The sequence below is a fragment of the Amblyomma americanum genome, chromosome 4 (genome assembly GCF_052857255.1).
Source record: "Amblyomma americanum isolate KBUSLIRL-KWMA chromosome 4, ASM5285725v1, whole genome shotgun sequence".
NCBI lineage: Eukaryota > Metazoa > Arthropoda > Arachnida > Ixodida > Ixodidae > Amblyomma > Amblyomma americanum.
Genome location: NC_135500.1, coordinates 128,786,275 through 128,806,108, shown reverse-complemented (window position 1 = coordinate 128,806,108; position 19,834 = coordinate 128,786,275). Strand labels below are relative to the sequence as shown.

General features: G+C 48.0%; 1 protein-coding gene across 4 annotated transcripts in view; it reads right to left on the bottom strand.

The window, feature by feature from the left end:
• Nucleotides 1-19,834, bottom strand: part of LOC144128348 (uncharacterized) — a 161,824-nt gene that overhangs the window by 68,902 nt on the left and 73,088 nt on the right. For 2 of the 4 annotated variants that reach the window (XM_077661684.1, XM_077661686.1), the window contains exon 1: nucleotides 9,800-10,497. The exons of the other annotated variants lie outside the window; for them this stretch is intronic. The gene's annotated coding sequence lies outside the window, so the exon portion shown is untranslated. Of the gene's footprint in view, nucleotides 1-9,799; nucleotides 10,498-19,834 lie in introns of those variants that run through there. 4 annotated transcript variants of the gene reach the window in all.

Below are 19,834 nucleotides of genomic sequence, written 5' to 3'. Positions count from 1 at the left end.
ATATGGGAACCGTCACCCGCGTTCGATGTATGTGTGACCCACATCAACGCATGAAGAGGGACTCGCTAAAGGTATGAATGTGTACACTTCGAGTTCTTCACCCGTTCAATGCGTTCGTGCAGGATCGGCTCGGCTCGTTTTTTTATTTTCTTTCTTTTTATCTTTCATATGCCAGCGAAAGCTATTATTGGCAATGCTTCTCAGCCATCTGGATAGCAGTTCGTATCGCCGCTACACTATTGGGAAGCGCACGTACATACTAGTTACTTCTTCTAGTTAACTTCGTTCTGACGAGATGGCCGGTTTGGGCTGGTCGGTTGCTCGTCGCGAGCGGTGGATGGTGATGGCACGCTGGCCGGTGATCGATACACGGCGGTTAGCAGTACGAAGGGATTAGCGGTCTTCGTCCGCTCGTCTGGCGACACGTTGCCGGTTGGGGCAGCAATTCCAACTTTTTGGCAAACAAACTTATTTATTCAAGACGGGATCGACATAAAAGGGCAGGTGAGCAAAAGGCACTGTTTTAAAAAGGTTGTTTAAAAAACGGCCGAGCTTGAGACTCGGCGCGCTCGTCCGAACTCATTGTTTGTAGCGGGTTTTAACCCCTTCGATAATTGGGCGGAGCTTTAGTAAACTAGCTCTCGCCCAATTTTAACCAATAGCAGTGCAGTGGCACCGTATGTGCAAGTGGGCGGAGCCCAGGGCTCCCCGGTCCGAGCCCAGTGGACCTCGCTCCTCCTGGAACGTGCAGGGCGCGTGACTCCGCGTGCGCAGCTCGCTGCATGTGCATTCCATCGAGTGCCACGCATCGGATTTGCCGTCCCCGCTGACAGCAAAGGAATGTCTTCAGCGGGACAAGGTCGTCGGCCCCTGCCGGTCAGCAGGGGATGACTCGGCGCCAGAGCCGAAAGCATTAGTGCCATAGCTGGCATCGAGGCACCCTAAGCGCGGGCGTCACGCCTCGACGTACATTCCTCAATTTCCCACGGGGATGACCGCCCCCGGGAACAGGTGCGGGGGGAAAGACTAATCTACTAAAACTAGGAAAGAGGAAATCAATGAAGTACGCCACTAGAACCCGGCCTGCAATTTTTTTTTTTCACTTCACGACAATCGCACCGCATAACGTGGAACTACGTAGTGAACTTGTCAGCTATTTGACAGGACGCCAAGTGTCCAGTGTTCCTTTTCTATTTGCCTGCAAAATGTGCATGGACATGCTACCCTTACAAAAATTTCTTTAGACAGTCTTTAGGCTGTCCATAGACATCTGTCTATAAAGTCTATAGACTCTCTATAGACAAACTCTAGAGAGCAGTCTATAGGCAATAGAAACCATATAGACAGTCTATAGACAATCTATAGATTTATGGCCATACACTTTTATTAGACTTTTGTCTATAGAAAGTCTATAGACTATGAATGGACAAAAATAAATGTCTATAGGAAGGCAATGGAGGCTATAAGAAGTCTATAGACTGTCTATAGACCATTTTTGTAAGGGTATAGTGCGATTGCGAGCGCTGTTGCCAGCACCGTTCACCTTGAAAATTTTTCTGCTGGCTTTGAAACAGCTTAGTTTAAAGAAATTCCTTCTCCATGGGGCATTCGACGGGTCTCGAGATTTGAAAACGCTTGGATTCTTTAGTAGTCATGAGCATTATCAAAGCGATCACATTTCGCGTGGCCAATCGAGGTCGAAGTGTAGTTCTTTCTTCGCCACTTTTTGATGTAGCCCAGGGAGCTTCAGTTCTTGAGAACTCTACATATATGGTTTGGCTTTATGGTGCGAGTCAACATGATTTCGCGATGCAGGCAATAGCGAATAAAAATAAAAGATATAGATAGGCTTAGTACCACTGCAAGATTTTAGTTTTTCGACGAAGGCTTAACTAAACTGAAACCTGAACGAAAGGTGACTCGAACGGCGAAGCCGCTTAACACCGGTCAACTTTATCTTCTGTCCTGGAATCTGGCTTTGCTCTCAGCTTATTCGCCTACAGTGCTTGGAAACATGTCGATGAAGATGAACTACACAAGGTAACTAAGGGTGTACCAAAGAAAAAAACTGAGCACACAAAAAACACGGACGGAGACACAGACACGCAGACACAAAGTTTAAAACTGCCTACGAGGACAACTCCAACCAATCACGCGCTAGCTTGTCATGAATTTTCCATAACACTGTGCACTACATATTGCCCAGTGGTATTTGTAATCTCCCCGACTACAATGGAAAACAAGATGCTTCGTCACGATAGTCCTGACTACATCACTATGGTGCTCCCAATAAGTCACTGTTCTCCCGGCTGGCCTGCGTACTCATTAAATTAGAGTAATTCCAAGCTATTAACGACTCTTTCCACGCAAAGGAAAACTTGGCTCCGCTGGTCGAGCCTATTCAGGTTTTGCACTCAGGATGCCTCACCGACTTTATGGCTACTCTATCAAGGCCGAACATTCGTAATGTGGATGGGCACAAAAAAGAAATGGTTCAGTGAAGGTTCTTGAACAGAATAAATCAGCCCGCCACGAATTCGCACTGGTCGTTTTCCACCATTTTTATACCTGACCGTTCCCTCGTATTTATGTTTTTCTCCTGTCACCTTCCACTCCACCTAGAAGAGTATAAACTTGGGCCCGCTGGCAAACGACACCACTGATACGGAAATATCGCAAACTGAAGATGACGCAGGCGTGGGAAGCGCTATTGCTGTCCGTTCCTTTGCCTGCGTCGTCGTCAGTTTTCACCAAATTCCGTTGCATCATGTTCGATCCCCTCCTGTCGTATGGTGCACATCAGAGGCCAACATCCACGCAGAATAAAGGCGTATTTCAAAAAACGAACGAAAAACTGTAACCTCACTAACACATGTACTGGTAACAATGAACCACAGGCAATGCGACGATGCAAAACTTCCGCTCGGTGTCGTATGTAGCATCCTGTAGCAACAGCAGGAAGTGCCGCAGTGAGCAGCCGGAAGTGTGTACTCTACTCCTTCCCACGCATCTATCCTGTATGACGTCTAACCCGGTTAAAAACAAAGATACGGATATTTTTTCCTCCAAAATGAGGATTCGCCGACGTCACATGGTCCGCGATCTGAAACGCTTTCAAAGTGTGGAAAAACGTGTATCTTTCGCGGGAGATACCTTACGACATGCAAGTGCAAGTCAACCGAGTAGATTTCTTATCACACGTTCACTCGGGTTTCGTGACTGCACCAGGTTTTAAGACCGCGCTCATCGCATTGCTTACCAGCACTTGCTCAAAGTAGAGCCGATATGGCCATTTACAACACCTCATCAGCGCAGACATTTTCCTGCCCGCGCTCTTCAGCTCGGCTCCGTTCAGCGCTGTCACTCGTTGGTGGCCACAAGAGCTCATGACGTCTGCACGGTTACAGCATCAGCAGTGACCCAGAGGCTGGTCCTGTCCGCGAGATTATGAAACCCGCACAACACGATGACGCGGATACGGCTCGGCCGGCAACTTTCGATCCCATGTCATGCGCATCAACCAAGCACAAAGAAGCGCGCGTCGCTGCTGCTGCTGCTGAAAGTAGCATCATTACGACGAGACACGCAGACCCCGACGATAGTCGTGGAGTCTCGCCTGCACGCCACCCCCCACACGATTCCCCCCTTTCCCTCCTGCGCATACACCGTTCCGTCCCGCGAGGCGCGCATCTCTTCTCATCGGAGGCGTCTGAGCGTGGAGAGGAGGGGTGGGACGGCTCCATTGTCTGCCGGCGCCGGCCAGTCGTCGTTGCACGCGTTTGACGACAACGCCTCGAAGGCACATGCACACACAGGAACCGTGGGCCGAGAAAGCCGTGCACCAACCATTGTTCCGCCGCGGGCGTGCGCCCGTGATGGGAGGAGGAGAGAAGGGTGTTTTTTTTTTTTCGATCACGCCAAAGATGGCAACAACGACGATGCCTGGGAGCGCGCGCGCAGAGGCAGGCGCGTCTAATGTCATGCCGACACCAACCATTAGGGAAGACGTGGTTAGAAGAAGCGTGTTCTCTTTTTTTATTTCTTCGCTTCCGTCTTCCTTTAGATTTTTCTTTCATTCTTTATCTATCTCTTCGTCCGAACGATTCTAACTCACTTTTCTGTTACCTTTATTTCTGCGCAGACCAACCGGCAACCTCTTCTCCTCTATGTGGCTCTAGTCCTCTTTTATGCGTTTTTTTTTTGTTGTTCACTCTGTTCTTTCCCTCTCTGATCCGTTTCTCGTTTCGCACTAGCAGCGACCGCATGATGTCGTGTGCAGGGAGAGAGAGAGAGAGAGAGGGGGGGGGGGGGGATGGGCGATTGTGCGGAAGAGGAAACCCAATGATAAGGTGCGACGATGGTACTATTGTGTAACGCGGGCCCGCGTTACACAATACGTGCGTTCCGAACGTACGTTCCGTATTTCACGCGAAAATAAGGCTTTCCCTCGGCGCCCTTCAAAGGTAGTCGTATAACGTAGTGTCTGCGCATGCGCGGATTGGTCCCCAAGCGAGAAATTCCACATAAGAAAACTATGCTGATCACCCCATTTCTTAGAAGAAAAAAGTCCACGGAGTGGATGGTTGAAATGGAGCTGATCCTCCAATCTCCCGTCCAAGAGGGACCCATAAATGCGCCCCTGTGTCCAAGGACGCATTTTTTAATTCTGCAATGGCGTCCAATGGCAGCGTCCAGCACGAAAGTACCATCAAGGAAAGAACGGCTAGAGCATGCTCCAAGATTAAATCGGCGTCGTGTTCGGTTCGCGGAGCTAATTCACGAATTAAGAACGCGCCACTTGACCGTTACACGTGAGGGCGCAACTGAGTTTCGCATTGCTCGACGGCTGAAACTTTCGTTGACATGCCCGCAAACTGGTTCTGAATCGGTTCCGAATCACAGTGGCTCGTCGGTTGGCGGCGACATTCAATTATTGTTCCCATCGCACTTATAGGGGAATATTTTCTTCATTTAAAAGTTTATTTGTCTATCATTCGCCGTATTGTCTCCGATGGTTAGCAGTGTCATAGATGCACCGAGAATATGCTGTAAATTGATAATGGATACAACTATTCCTAGCCAAAAGTACATTAAAACTGATGCATCCCGACAGCTGCACAGCATACACTGCATACACTGCACAGCATACACTGACGAACATACGATGAACAAGAGGCCTCGAGAAACGTGCTCTACCGTTGGCACTACTTGCATCCAGCTCTCCATATTTCATTAGTTGCATCCGCTTTGTCCGGTCACTCCAAAAACAGAAAGCGAACATTATTGATTCTCCCTTGAAAGAAACCGATTAAAAACAGCCCATCTTCGTTCTTCAGCTGCCTTGTTTCATCTTGATTTTTTTTTTTTGTCTAGAAAATCGCCATTCCGCTAAAATCATCCTCTACTTTAGGAAGCGCCCGGCGTCTTGAACTTAGTTGTTTTCTCGCCCATAGCAAACGAGCAGGGCACGAGAAAGCAGAGGAGGCGCAAAAAAGAAAGCAAAAACAAAGTCGTAACTTCATTTCTCGCGCCTACATTCACCGCGCTTTTTCCAGCCCGAAAGCAGAAACGTCCTCGCTACCCCCACTGTTTAAGTTCAACACACTCTGCCGCGTCGCCCCACAGGCATGCATAATTGAGCACACGCCCTCCGTGCACGAGCGTACGTAACCATCGCCCCGTGCGTGTGTGCGCGCAGTGCGCATGCGCGCGCTCCCTGTGAGTCGCTTTCTTAACGGTTCACTTCACCTGCCTGCCCTAAGTGCAAACGGGACAAAAAGCGTCTCGTGTCCGCGTTTGGGGCTTACGCGTGTATCATTTGCATATGCTGCAGAGACAAGCGCCGCGCCACTGGCTGTTGTGTGCTCACGCGCGCCTGTGCTTTACGCGAGTACACCTTATCTCCAGCCCCCCCCCCCCCCCCCCTTTCTTCTGTTAGCTGCAGCAGAGGCAGGCCTAGACGAGGCCGTTATTGCGCAAAGCTTTGGCTCCCGAAAACCCAGTCACGTACGTCGATCTGTGGTAAAGGGGGCGGGCTCGGAGGGAAGGGCGACTCGCAGTGCTCGAGCCCGTTAGACGACCGTGCATGTTTCGGTTTTATCGCGCTACACATGATACTGCAAGGACATGCCTTATCTAACAATGAACTATGTCGACTACTGCGCGTCTGGGTGAAGACAAGAAGCGAGCCTGGTAGACAGCGGCAACGAGGAAGCTGAACGTCTTATAGCTCAGGCTGTGTGGATACCCCACTTCCCTGAACAGTTTGTACAGCTCTCGCAATTGACACACTAACAATGGACGATGTTGGGTTGATAAGAGTTCGACGATAAATTTCGGTCACCCCAGCACATGAAACACTTTTCGCTTCGCTGTTAACTTTTCGCACCGTGCACCAATGTTTACCGCCATCAGCCAAGCTAGGTCGACTGCTGGGGAAAGGATTCTTTAGTGATCTCCCAATTAATCCTGCCCTGCATCAGTTTCGAGTATACACTTGTGGCATACATTTTTTTTTTAATCTGATAAGCCATCAGCTATTCGTTCAAGCAGAGCCTCCTGGGCGTAAATCAGATCCATAGTTCAACGAGTCATGAGGTTTAAACTCGTGTTTGTTTTGCTGTACGTTCTCTAATATTGGCGCTCATCTCATATTGCCTGCTAACGTTACTTCAGACATCTTCTTTTTTGCTTGTCGGTGCATTGTCCCCACTTTCTCGTAATTTTTCCTCAACCTCAGCGAACTGTATAAGCTGTCATGGAAACCACGGGTCGTGCACTTCTGATGCGAGAGTTTTAGGGTGTCTGCGCCCCGAATGTACTGCAGCCTATTCTAATTCTCGGGACAATTTCTCTTCCGTAATCAAGATTTCCCGAGAGTACATGACCAAACACATGTATTTCTTCACTGCTTCAGTGCCGCACCGACTGTCACAAAATGCTGTTCCTCAAACTCTTGAATTTTCATCGCCAAGGCCTACCGCTGTACATGCCCTGCCAAGGCGGCAATCAGGCGCAGTAATATGTCTCACTAATGACAAACGTCGATAGCAAACAGGAAATTGTGGGATTATTGGCCATACCTAACGGAAATCCGCAGTAGAACACACAAATAGCCGCGTGTTAATCTGCGCTGTCGAGTACTTCTTCTACACCTCTAATCGTTTACCTGCAAAAATGGAGCAAAACAGCTGCCTAAGCGTACCACCGTTAACACCTACGTTGCAAAGTGCAATCCATACATACTTTGACCACAGTTCTGAATTGGGTAGGAATACCAATAGTTTTGAATTAAAAAAAAAGAGAGTGACAGCAAAATAGCACATAAATATGCATTCGAAATCAAATAACTTGGAATTTCTGCGTTGTCAAGCGCCTCACAATATTTTGTTATTAGTATTAATATCACAGTTTAATCTTATTATAGCGAAGTTGATGGGGACCGGCGGTTACTTCATTATAGCCGTAGCTTCGTTATAGACCGTGTTGACCGAGCTTCCAAGGGGAATCGTCGTTCCTTCACTATATCCATTATCTCGTTATAAATCGCTTCGTTATAACGAGGTTCGACTGTATTATTATCATTAGCAATAGACTACAAGTAGTAGCAGTAGTAGCAGCAGTAGTAGTAGCAGTAGTAGTTAGTAGTAGTAGTAGTAGTAGCTGTAGTTGCAGCAGTAGCAGTAACAGTAGTAGTAGTAGTTGTAGAAATAGTATTACACTTCTCCTTGTTCTTGAGAGCTGTGAGAGCAATGTCCACTTCGTTGAACACACGGGGCGTTCCACGGGCGGGGGAATGCGACCCCTGACGCGGTCCGCTTCGCCGGCTAAGCGCTCTGCCCGGCAGTTATGTAATTAGAGAACCGAACCTCTCCTTCCTCCTCTTCCTTTTTTTTTTTTCTCCCCACATCTGGGGTGGCCCAAAGTTGCCGTTTAAGACAACGAAGGCGGAAGGCCGTGGGGAGGAAGTCGTTTGTTGGCGCAGCTTTGCTCCTGATCTCACCAGCGTGGTTGGCGGCCAGCGGAGGAGACAAAGCAATGGACAAGGACTTCCTGCAGTGTCCGACGCAGTGTGCGCGAGGACCACGAGGTCGTGATGACAAAAGCGGCAGCAAGGGGCAGGTTTAGGAGCGTGGGTCGTTTGAAATTGAAGCCGCAATCAGGAGACTGCGGCGCCAGGCCCAGTCAGGCAGTCAGTGTGGCGTCAGTTTTTTTTTCTTTCTTATTCGAAAAAAATATTGAAGTACAGACGAAGGAAGCGCACGAAGTGGATGATATGATCCAGTATGGCACAGCATTCGAGAAGAAAGACGCTGCATGCTTGGTCAAGGCAGAGAGATTTTCCAAATGCAAAGTTATGGTTTTATCAACTGTATACATCACGGTTGCGAAAAAGAGCAATGTTAAAACGAAGGGAGGAGAACAGAGAAATGGAGATGCAAGAAAATATGTGCAGCCTCAGTAAAAAGTGTTCAGGACACAGGGTTTATTTTTAAGCAGTGCAGTCGGGCATACACGACAATCCAGAAGGTCGGCTTTGTAACTTCAGCTGTTCCGACCCCACCCGACTATAGCGTTAAGAGAGAGAGAAAAAAAAAACTATTGGCCTCAAGACTATTGATCAAGGCTGCAGTTCCAATCGCCCGCAACCGAACTGACGTTTATCGTTCATAGTAATTTCCGTTTCCCCTCGCTGACGTGGATAAAAGCATTGTTTCCGTTACTGTGCAACGATTATAGTCCAAGGCTCGTTTGCCGCTCAGTGTTTCAACTTGTTTTCTACTCTGTGGGTTTATCCAGCTGCCACCGACTGATTGCAGTTGTACGCTGCGCTATCAATTTACTGCTTGACCACTCTGTCCGTACGAGAAGTGCAGTCTATTGAGCGCTGTTTTTCTTATTTAATTAACTTCTTTCATTTATAAGCATGTACTACAATTGTGCAAAGATGACCGCCCAGTGTCACTGTCGGGTGCAAACAACACGAGAGCAAAGAAAAAAAAAAGAAGTGGTAGATACACCAATATGAACAAACACCTAGCACAACCTTAATCGGATTACTTAATGTTCGACGTGAAATGTTCAGGACTCCTCGTGCCACAGATCGCTGGCTACACCGGCCTGTGGCTGTAGGAAGGCAAAGATTCACGTCAAGGTGATGATACAGCTGTTGCTGCTTGGAGTATGAGACGTGATCTTTTAAGACAGTAATGCACCGATTTCTATATCTGCCGCCTCCTCAGGAGGCAAAAACAATGTCCGAACAAATATACTAAAAACACCTTCGACGTTTTTCTCACAGAATAGTTCAATACACCGCTGAAGCCGGGCTGCCCAAGCGTATCCTTTCATACGGACCATACCTCGCCAAACCCTAGTTCGCCGGGCAACGACTTCACTGCGTAAGAATCATGCTATGAAAATAAGAAAGCATCAAATCTGAGTGACCTCCCGTACACCCCGCACCCACGACGAATTCCATACGAAGGTATGCGCCGGACCTTTCACACGCGCCACGCAAGGGGGGGAACAAAACACCGCCTCTTTATCTCCGCAATCTTTAAAGAGAGCTTGCGCCCCAACAGATGTTCCCACAACGCCTTGAAGCACTCGCCCAAAATGGTGTGCTTTGAAACGTCATTTTCAGACACGAACAAAAGCATGCCAAGCAAGAAAAGCAGTACATTGTCGACAACATACTGAACGGAAGGGGCGTCGCTGGGGATGATTTCGGGGAGCCAGGTCACGAACATATGCAGTGAGAGAGCGAAGAAGAAGCAATGGGAAAGAAGCCACGCACCTGACGCTCTCACGGTGACAATGCGAGCAGGGGCCGCCGTCTTGACCCCTCCAGATAGAGCGACCACGGAGAGCAGGGGGGTGGAGGGGGTGGAGGAAATCTTCTCACAAGGCGCACACAATCACGCAACACTCACTCGGCGGCCGAGACCAGCGGCTGCAGCGTCCTCCACACGCCTTCACGGAGCACCCCACAGTCGGGAGACCAACGGCAGACCGAACAAACCCAAAAGGTGCCGAGGGAAAAGCAAATCAAAGAAAAATCGGGCGGGCGGCGTATTCCGCAAAAGCCTCTCGAGCGAGGCAGAAGGTAAAAAGTGGGTAGCGCCGCAGAGAACAGACGGGGTCACCACGACGAGCTAGCCCCCCTGGTCGGCCGGGAGGCGAGGGCGAGCGGCGGCGGCGGCAGCTGTTTCAAGACGGCCGAGCCCGGCGTCGTTCGTCGTCGCCTGTAATCCTCCACCGGCCGGCACCACCAGGAGCAGCGGGGACCGACAGCACACAGCTCACGCACGCACACAGACAGACACGACGTCGGGGGCAACGGAGGCGACCCGGCTGGACAGCGACTTCGAGGCGACAGAAGCGCGGTATCCGGCTAAATGCCCGCAGCGGCGGCGACGACCGGCGCCAGCACCACGGCGAAGTAGTCGCGGCGGCAACACACGCAGCAGCACGTACTACACCTCGGACGATTCTGCGGCGGCGGCGGTGGCGGCGGTTGCAGCGGTAGGGCAACTCTCGCCGGCAGGGAAGAAGAAATGGAGGAGAGCGGCCCGGCCGCTAGCTTGCTCGGCTGCTGCGAGACTCCCGCTGGACGACCAGCCAGCTTCGTTCTGTTCGATCCGGGTTCCTTTCGCGCCGCCGCAGCGATCACACTCGGGAGGCGACCGGCTCCCTGCCCTCGCTCGCTGAAGACCGGCGCCCGTTGCGGCTTGGAGGATCCCCGTGGCGGCAGAGGGTGGGTGGGTGGTGGATCGTTCGTTGCGCTCGGAGTGTGGACGCAAGAGAAGTAGTGAGTGAGTAGTGAGCAGGTGGCAGTCGAGAGGATTCCGAACCAAGCGATGGAAGCAGACTGCACAGGTTTTGCGTTCCTTCTTTATGGGGAGCGCACGTCGGAAGAAGACGTCGCCGCCGACGTCTTCCTCTTGAATGATGCTTCGGAGAAACCGTCACGAAGGGAGGACGCGCACGTAAACCAGCTCGACAAGAGACAGAAAAATTACGCAGGACAGGGGAGAGGCGGAGAGAGAGAGAGAGGCGTCGCCCTGCGACCCAACGAGGCGTTGTAGGTTGCGGTGGGTGCGACGGCAGAGAGTGAAGACTGGGGTGGTGGTAGTGGAGGTGTCCACAGTGAAAGGAGAGGTTGCGGAGGGAATTAGAAGTAAAAATAATTATTCTTATTCTTGCCGAGCCCGATGAGAGAGGAGAAGAGGGAAGGAGCCAGGTTGCGAGAACTACTACAGCGCGTTTGCAAAGGAAGGGGGGGGGGGGGGAGAGAGATCGCTCCCACAATGAAGAGAGACTCCTCCTGCGGCGACGCCAGCCGGAAATTCCAAGACTCGAGGAGGGCAACCAGTGGCCCCTGCCCCTCTTCCTCTTCATCGCTCACTCTTCTTCCTACCCCGTCTCTCCCTCTTTCAGCCTCCTTCGGAGATTGACTGCGTTCGCCATTCTATCTTCCCTTCCCTGCACCCGCCGCCTCCTCTTCGACCTGCCGCGAGCCCATGCGGCCTTCCTTCTCCCGAACCCTCCTCTCTCGCGCAGTGCCTGTCTCACCGGTGCGCATTGCGTTCCCTTTCTCGACTCACCCAACTTCTTGCCTGCCTGCTCTGCAAACATTTTTCTTTCATGCTTTTCTTTTTGCTACCCCTCCCACTGCCCGGCGCTCCTTCACAGTTTCGGAAGAAGCCATGCCTCCCAGAAAGCGCAGTTATCGAAAATGCATACGCGACCGGAGGCACGTCCGACGTTCGTTGAGAAAAACGCGAACTGGCCCGTCGAACTTCTTGCAGGCCCAGCGGAAGTGATGTACTGCGCACACGTCGGACTGACAGTGGCGGATAAATACTTTACAGCCCGAAGAAAATAATAATGATAATGTAAAACGAAGGATTCACTTATAGCGACAGCTCCCTTGTTTCACTTATTTTTATTTAATTCCAACGCATCTCCACGGATTTGCACTGAACGAAGCGGTCATATTTCGCGAAAGAGAATATTAGAAAAATAAGTTCACGGGCTAATTTTATACGCCAAGGTAAAGCAAAGGAAATTCACAGTCTGTAGTTATTCAGTGATTACGGAGACACACCCGTACGACAGCCGCAATTAATGCCGCTGCCAATTAAGACTAGCGATCATAACTTCAAATCTTTTTTTTATTTACAAGCCTCTTGAGCGGCTGTGCATATTGTAAAGGTGTTTGTTCATGACAGGAAGTTTTAATGCGTATAAGCAGAAACCAGCGCTAATTACAACGTGATTCAAGTAGACTGCTGTGCAAATATGCCTCGAAAGCAAAAAAAAATTATGAAAACCCCACATTGGCCAAGATATTTGAAGGTAGTCGCTTGCAATAAATGAGCGGCTGAAAATAAACAGAATTGAGCTTCATGATCTGCAGGCGATTGAGCAAGAGAGACAATATTACTGCTCTACGTATCATTGAGCGAGCGCGCTCCGGATTCACGAGGACTGAACTGCCTCGATAAACTAGACGCTTTAGTTACGAGAATCCGAACAACGAAACCTGTTTAACCGAGAGTGCGCCGATATGATCGGCGTAGAACGGATTAAACCGCAAGATCCAGTATCGACACCCTGAATCTAAATGAAACTTAAATAAGAAAACCTGCTCGGGCTTGGACCTCGCTGTCATTGACTGTTACGTGCAGCTGTGGTATGTGATGCTGATAACAGGTTACTGACAGCTGTGCCAACGTGGCTAATCCTTGCATCGCATGGGCAGTTTTCTTTGCACAACTTAGTACCGTAACGAATGCGAGCTGGTGGCTATATTTTAGGAGTGAAGCAGCACAATCTAGCGACTTTTTTTTTGTTAACTAAGCGTTTTCACAAAGGACCCTATGAATGAATGAATGAATGAATGAATGAATGAATGAATGAATGAATGAATGAATGAAACAATAAAATATCGATCACAAGTTATCGAGGATCCTCGTTTTCAGACGATAGCCTCCTCCTTTCTAAAAAAAAAAACAAGGTAAAGCAAGAGATATTCGCAGATCATGACTCCTATAATAAATATAGACGAGAATAAATATTCATAACAAATTCATTATCATAGAATTTAAATTCTCAAAAGATGGCGGCACAGAAATCTGAACAAGCCGTAATAAGTAGAAGCGTAGAACCCAGCTAGGGCTAGGAGGCCTCGATCTTATACGAACAAGTCGGCGAACTCAACGCAGGCGCTCCGACTACGGAAACGCAGCCGGGGGTATACCGTGAGAAAAAGGAAGCGGTGATGGGTCTCATCTCGTGCGCCTTCGTATGTCCGCGAGCGGCGGCCGTCCGGTTATTTCCGACGAACAGTGCGCCCGACAACGCCCGAGCGGACGCTGCTTTCCCATCACACGTTCACTGCAAGTCTAACGTATACACGCAGTTTCTCACGGCAAAGCGCGCACTGACATCCGCGCTCACCCGAGCGCTCTCGTGAGCGTGAGGCTCCGCGGAAGAGAGTCCGCTCTCTCGATCGCCAGTTCCACCAGAGGAACATCTCTCTGCAGCTTCCTGAAAGCTCGCGATAATGCGAAGTAAATGAGTAAAATTGCCGCGTATAAAGAAATAGAAGCGTAGGAAGCGTTGCGTGGGAGAATCACTTTCGGCGAACTACAGAGGATGCTGTACGTATAGCCCTTGCGTGCGTTGCTAAGAAGAAATAGTTTCGTTGGGGGAAAATTATGTACAGGGCCCGGGAAACGCTGCGCTATTCGCTGTAAGGTTGTCTTCGTTTGAAAGCGAGTTTCAAAACTGTAAGTACGCTACACTCTAAATACGAATACGCCTGCATGGGAGTAAAAACGGAGTAAGCTGTACTGTAGCGCACTACCTTTTATACAGTGCGCTACCTTTTATGTAGTGCGCTAGAGTTCAACACACTGTCTTTTATATAAAGTGCGCTGCACTCTAACAAGGAAGGAATATAAAAAAATTTATTCCCATATAGGCTTATTCGTGTTTAGAGAGTACACACTAAACAAATTTTCACCCTTAAGGGTGCCAATCAGCTGTCCCCAGACAAACACCCTTTTGGGTGCTAAAAAGGGTGAAGAGATCAGCACCCTTCAGGAAGGGTGCACAGCATGAAAGTTTAGAAGGCGCGCATCAGTCCAAGGCTTTTGCTTCATGGGTGGATCAATGTGGAGCACCCTTCCAACATGTATTCGTAGAGGTGTTATGGAAAAATAGTACCCTTTAATGAGGGTGCATCCATTACATCCTCTAAAGTATCATTAAGTGCACCGTTTCTTAAAGGTGCTGATCTCTGCACTCTTTTTTAACACCGAACAATTGGAAAAGGGTGTTCGTCTGGGGACAGCTGATTTACACCCTAAAGGGTGAGAAATTGTTTAGTGTGTAGAGTACTGCTTACTCCTTTTTTTACTCCTTTCTGTTTAGAGTGAATAGAGGACACGGAGGAAAGTGGCCGTGCAGACTTTGAAGAACACCTGTGAACGCGACAAAATTCCCGAGCGCTACATGTCGAAAGCACCGATTGCCAGTCGCGCCACGTACCAATCCTGACGCACGAAAAAAAAAGTAAAGAAAAAGGGGAAAGAGAGTAAGTACCTCGGAGCAAGTTGCGGTTGTTTGCCAAATAACAGAACCGCAGAGGAGCGGCGAGCGTGCCAAGAAATAAGTGGAAATGTCGCTTGCCCTGCAACGTCACAGGTTACGATATGGCCGGAGCATTAGCGATTAAAAAAATGCAACTGGCTTCGATGGCCTCACTCATAATACCCCGAAGCGAAATACCTTTTCGCGATATCTCGCGACGCTCTTTCACGGTGGGCGTTGTTTTACCCTTACCGGGTGTAAATAGGAGCCGGCCGACCTTAGAGCCACTCGCGACAGACTTTAGGCACATGGGCAATAACCGGGAAATGCGTTTCAATGAATTGTTTCGGAGCGTGAGAGGCCGCGTGAAAGGTGAAGCAAGCGTGGATTCCTGCGTCACAAATAGATTATGTGCTGAGGAGAAATGGTGTGTAGCGTTGAATATTTTACTCCTTTTATGTCGTCTGTATTATTGCCAGAAATTAGGTAAGCACGCACTGACGCTGCAGACAGGACGTAAACGCTTCGTTACATTTTATTTTCTTTTTCTAGCGGAAAAAGCCAGAAATTCTCCGTGAAACATTCATTGCTAGTGTATTAGTATAGTTAACTGGCAACGCACGCTAGGAGTGTCATTCCGTCTGGTGAAAATAAGAAATGCGTATTTTTAACCGGTCGTATCAGCTACCTGCACATTTGCAAAATTTATGGCCGCAGTGATGAAGCCTATGTCATCCAGTTGTTACAACAGCTTCATGTGAATGGCAAAATCACGCTTTCCTAAAATTTCCTTTTTCCCCTGGTCCATTCTACTCGCGGCTATTGAACGACAGGCTTCGCTTTGCAAACATGCTCGTCCATGTCTGCCGGCCTTCCTGCCGGCGCAGAAAACGTAGAATGGGGGCACTTAGTGAGACATAATTAATGAACGACAAAATGGCGCTAAAGGGAGAATAAGAAGAGATCCGGACAGGACGCGCACTGCCGCTACCCTCTGTCCGTCTCTCTTCTTTTAGTCTCGCGCTTATAAAAATAAATATTGAATTTCTGATATCATTATGATGTAATCGTGTTGACTCATCACAAACGGCCCAGAAAGGCAACATCTGTTGTGTTCTTGCATCAGACCGACATCATAATTTCTTGATGAGTTTTGCAATAACTTTCTACATCGGAGTCACATCATAAATTCTTAATGAGTTTTCGCATTAACTTTCCTTATGCGTGAAGACATCAGCGCAGTCTAACTTTCATGCACCGCCCAAACATTTTTTTTTCTCAATTTCTTGTGCAGTTTCGTAACTGTACAGTTATTGCTGCCTCGCTATTTTTGTTCTTGGCGCGACCGGCCACAGTCTTGTCCTGATGCAATGTTCCGGAGACGAGGCCTAGTCAGGCGTGCACTAAACTCGTCGACCTTGGCAGTGCTTTATACCCATCTGTGATATTCTGTGTGATACTATACACCCCATTCTGTCAAAATAAAATGAACAAACGAAGAAACAAGTAATCATGCGCTTAAACTAGCAGAGCTTTGTAGTTAAATACCTTTATTTGCATTTGTCGGAAATTCCGTACATGACGCCAAAATTAATTTAGTAAACTGCTTACTAACAACTCTCCACTAACACTTGCTGGGGGCCTTTTATTGAGAGTACATAAGCGTGAGCCCGGGTTATGAAGAAGTTTGAATCAGGTAAGTGTATCGGTGTAGCATCTATTTCCGGGGCGTTGTAATGCCCCATTTTCTCGATCTTTTTATCTGCTCCATTCAGAGGGTCACTGGAAGCTGTTTGCTGTAATAGTTAGCGGTCTGGTCCTGGACTGTCCATGTTTCAGCGAAGTTTTTATACATAACAGCAGAGAGGAATCAGTGGATGTTTGCATTAAGTGCAGGGGAACATTACCGCAGCGTTTGTATACGATGCTAAAAAGGCGTTAGAAAGAATGGCATTCAAGGCACTGTTTTTTTTATTTTTTGGAGAAAAGAGTAATTTGCATACATCGTAAACCATTGCACCAAGAATTCAAGATGAATACATCACAAATTAACGATAATCTCAACAAGAAAAAACACATCACGTTGTAATCAGAAACTCGGTGACCAATATTAATCTGCAATTCATCAAAAACTAAACTCACAAGTCATCAGGTTTACCTGATGGGGGTTACGTCCAAAATATTTTTTTTATTAGAAACTCATGACATATTTTCGTAAGGGATCGTTTTAGCGCTATTTCCTCGTTCGTGAAGAAAAGGCCACATTGATAGATGTGGACACCCGAGTTTCTATACGCTTTAAATTATTTGTCCTTATTTTATGACCCGTGCAACAATGGTCTGCTTTCTTTACTGATGATTCAATCGGTCTTCTTGCCTTCTTGATTCTTTTTGTTTTGCTTATCTTTGTTCATCTTTTCTGTCACTGAGAAAGCAGCAAATTTTTTTAATCTGTTATGACTGGACTGTCTTCTCGTTAGTGTTAACTGGTCATGACTCGTAATAGCCGTACAATAGTTTTCGTTGTCTTGCGCTGATATGGGGAAAAGAAATTTGTCTACGAAACGCTTCGTTGGAAAGTTTTCTATGACTTAAGATAAGTTCGTAATCGACCGACATGCATTGTGCACCCTTGTCGTCCAGTCACGTATACCAAGACTGCACGAACAGCTCTGTGGAACCAAACGCAGGCATTAAGCACCCCCTGCTTTCAAGCTCAACACTGTAACGCAAATACACCGACCGAAAGACATGGTACGCAAGAAAAGCATGAGAACGCGTACAGTGGCCTACACTGTAATTTATAAGTTCCATCAGCGCACCAGATTCTGTAGAATAGTCATTGTTCGCAGCAAGTCCGATATACAGGGTGTTTCACCTAAGATTTTACACAATTTTTAAAAATAGGCTTTTTAAGTTAGAAGAGCGATTTTTTTTGGGCACAGCATTATCAATAGCCCAGTACATCAGAATAAAGCTGATACGCGCTACCTAGCAAAATGGTTAACTATTATTGAATAGTTAATTTTTAACTATTACTGTTAGGATCCGTAATTATTAAGAGGCGTGTAGCCCACAGTAAATAATATCTATATAACTTTTAAAAATTTCTATAACGCGGTTACCCTCGACGCTTTGGCTCGACGAATTCCGGCTACATCGCGCCATAATACATGCGCTTTCGAGAAGCTTGCAGGCAAAGCAACCTGACCAGTGCATGTAACTTGTCGATATAGCCAAAATTTGTTAGGCCACAGCGCCGAAGCTAACGGCATTTTTGAAATTCTAAAAAAATGAGATGGTTATTCCTAATGGCTGTTAAAAGGTTAAATTTCAATATTAGTTAACCAGCTTGCTAATTAGCCCGTCTTAGCTGTAGTCTGACGCACTAGGCCACTTACAATGCTATGCCGAAAAAAGCGCTGTTCTGACTCAAAAAACATATTTTTTAAAACTATGTAAAGTCTTAGTTGAAACGCCCTGAATACATGTAAACTGTATGTAGGGAGGGTGCAAGCAGCCTGCTACAGTTGTGGCCAAGACCGAAGTGCCTGATATAGAAATAAAAGTTGGCCGGGTTGAGACTTGGCCGGTCAGAAAACAACGCATATTCGATGACGGACCTCGTTGTGTAAAGAGAGGAAATAGGCCTACTTCATGTAGAACCGTGCAGTCGGGGGCGAAAGTCTCTGGACCACGAGTTCCCCAAACGAAGCAGATAGCTCTGTACTATTAGTCGGCGGCTGGTGACCACACTTGTGGGGATGAAAGAACAAAATTTTGACTTTCACTTTCACAAGTGTGGTCTCCAGTCGCCGCCGAATAGTAGAGCTATCTGCTTCGTGTCAAGAACATGTGATCCAGACACTTTTTTTCCCACCGACTGTGCACATAAGAAAACGAGCAGCGTCAAAGCATGCAACCACAGACGAAGAAAGGACAAGGCAGCGCTTGTGTCTTCTCCTTTGCTCGCTTGTGGTTGCATGCTTTGGCGCTGCTCCTTTTCTTAGGTTCAAAATGCACCAACTAGAACAAAAAGAAGTTCTTCACTGTATACCTGTACCATTATGTACCGTGTGTGGTGTCGAGCGCCTACTGACATAAGCAGGGCCACTTTTCGGAGAAGACGTTATGGTACGACCTCTGTGCCGATTATTAAAAAAAAACTACGTGCGTAATGTATCCCCGAGTTCTCTCTGAGACAGTAGTCGAAAGATTACACTTCTCGGAAGACGCTGGCCTTTCCCAGCTGCATGGCAGCGCAGAGACACGTATAAAGTAGCCAAGAAGCGATCACGCAATGCGAGGGTCGACAGCTAAAAAGGCGACACTGCGAAGATATATGCCCGCCACTTTCTGTTCGACTCAGACAGCCAATGTGCCGTATATGGTTGTGCCTTTATGACTCTGTGTGACCGCATGTGTATACACATGGCAGTGCATTCGCTTGATTCAGCTTATAGTCAAGCCTGTGATCACGGCCGCAATGAAGAAGGGAGGAAAAAGTGCCCACCGACCTGGTACGTTTCTGCAATCGTACGGGGCAATGCGCAAGCGTACAAGTCTCCGCTGGAGGGCGGGATAATGACTCAGAAATCCCCATCGTTGCGGGTCTCCGAAGAACAGACGCGGAACGGAAACAAAAGCAAGAAATGCAAAGTTACTGAAGTGTACAGCACTTCCTCGAGAAACACGCGGCGGGCAGTGTGGGCGCGCCGTATAACGCCGCGCGATCATTTGCCGTCGCGCCACGCCGCCTATTCTTGATTCCTTTATTTTCAGAGAAAGCCGAGACTCTCGCCAGCGGACAAAAAACCACCAACGCGTGGAGTTGCAGGAGTTGTGGTAGTCGCAGATAAGAAGGAAGTCTGGCAGTCTGACAACGGGGGGCTGCTCGCCATAATTGCTGAGCGCCTGGTTCTTATCTGTCATTCTGATATTACCTGTACGGTCTATAAGACGTACAAATGTTTTGGATATCTGAGAAGTAAACTATATACAATCGAAGTGGCTTGCCAATAATCACCTTACAGAGTCTGAAACACGAAGCGAAAAGTTCCAAATACGATAACGATCGAGTGATGGAAAGAAGAATGTTTAAAGAGAGCAATTAGACGAAGGACATGCGTGAGCTGACGTCATCGTGTTTGATGCTAAGCTAAGGAAGTGGACTTTGCAGCACAGACTCGTTGTAACCGATTGTCTGTCAGGGTAACAGAGGGGACACCAG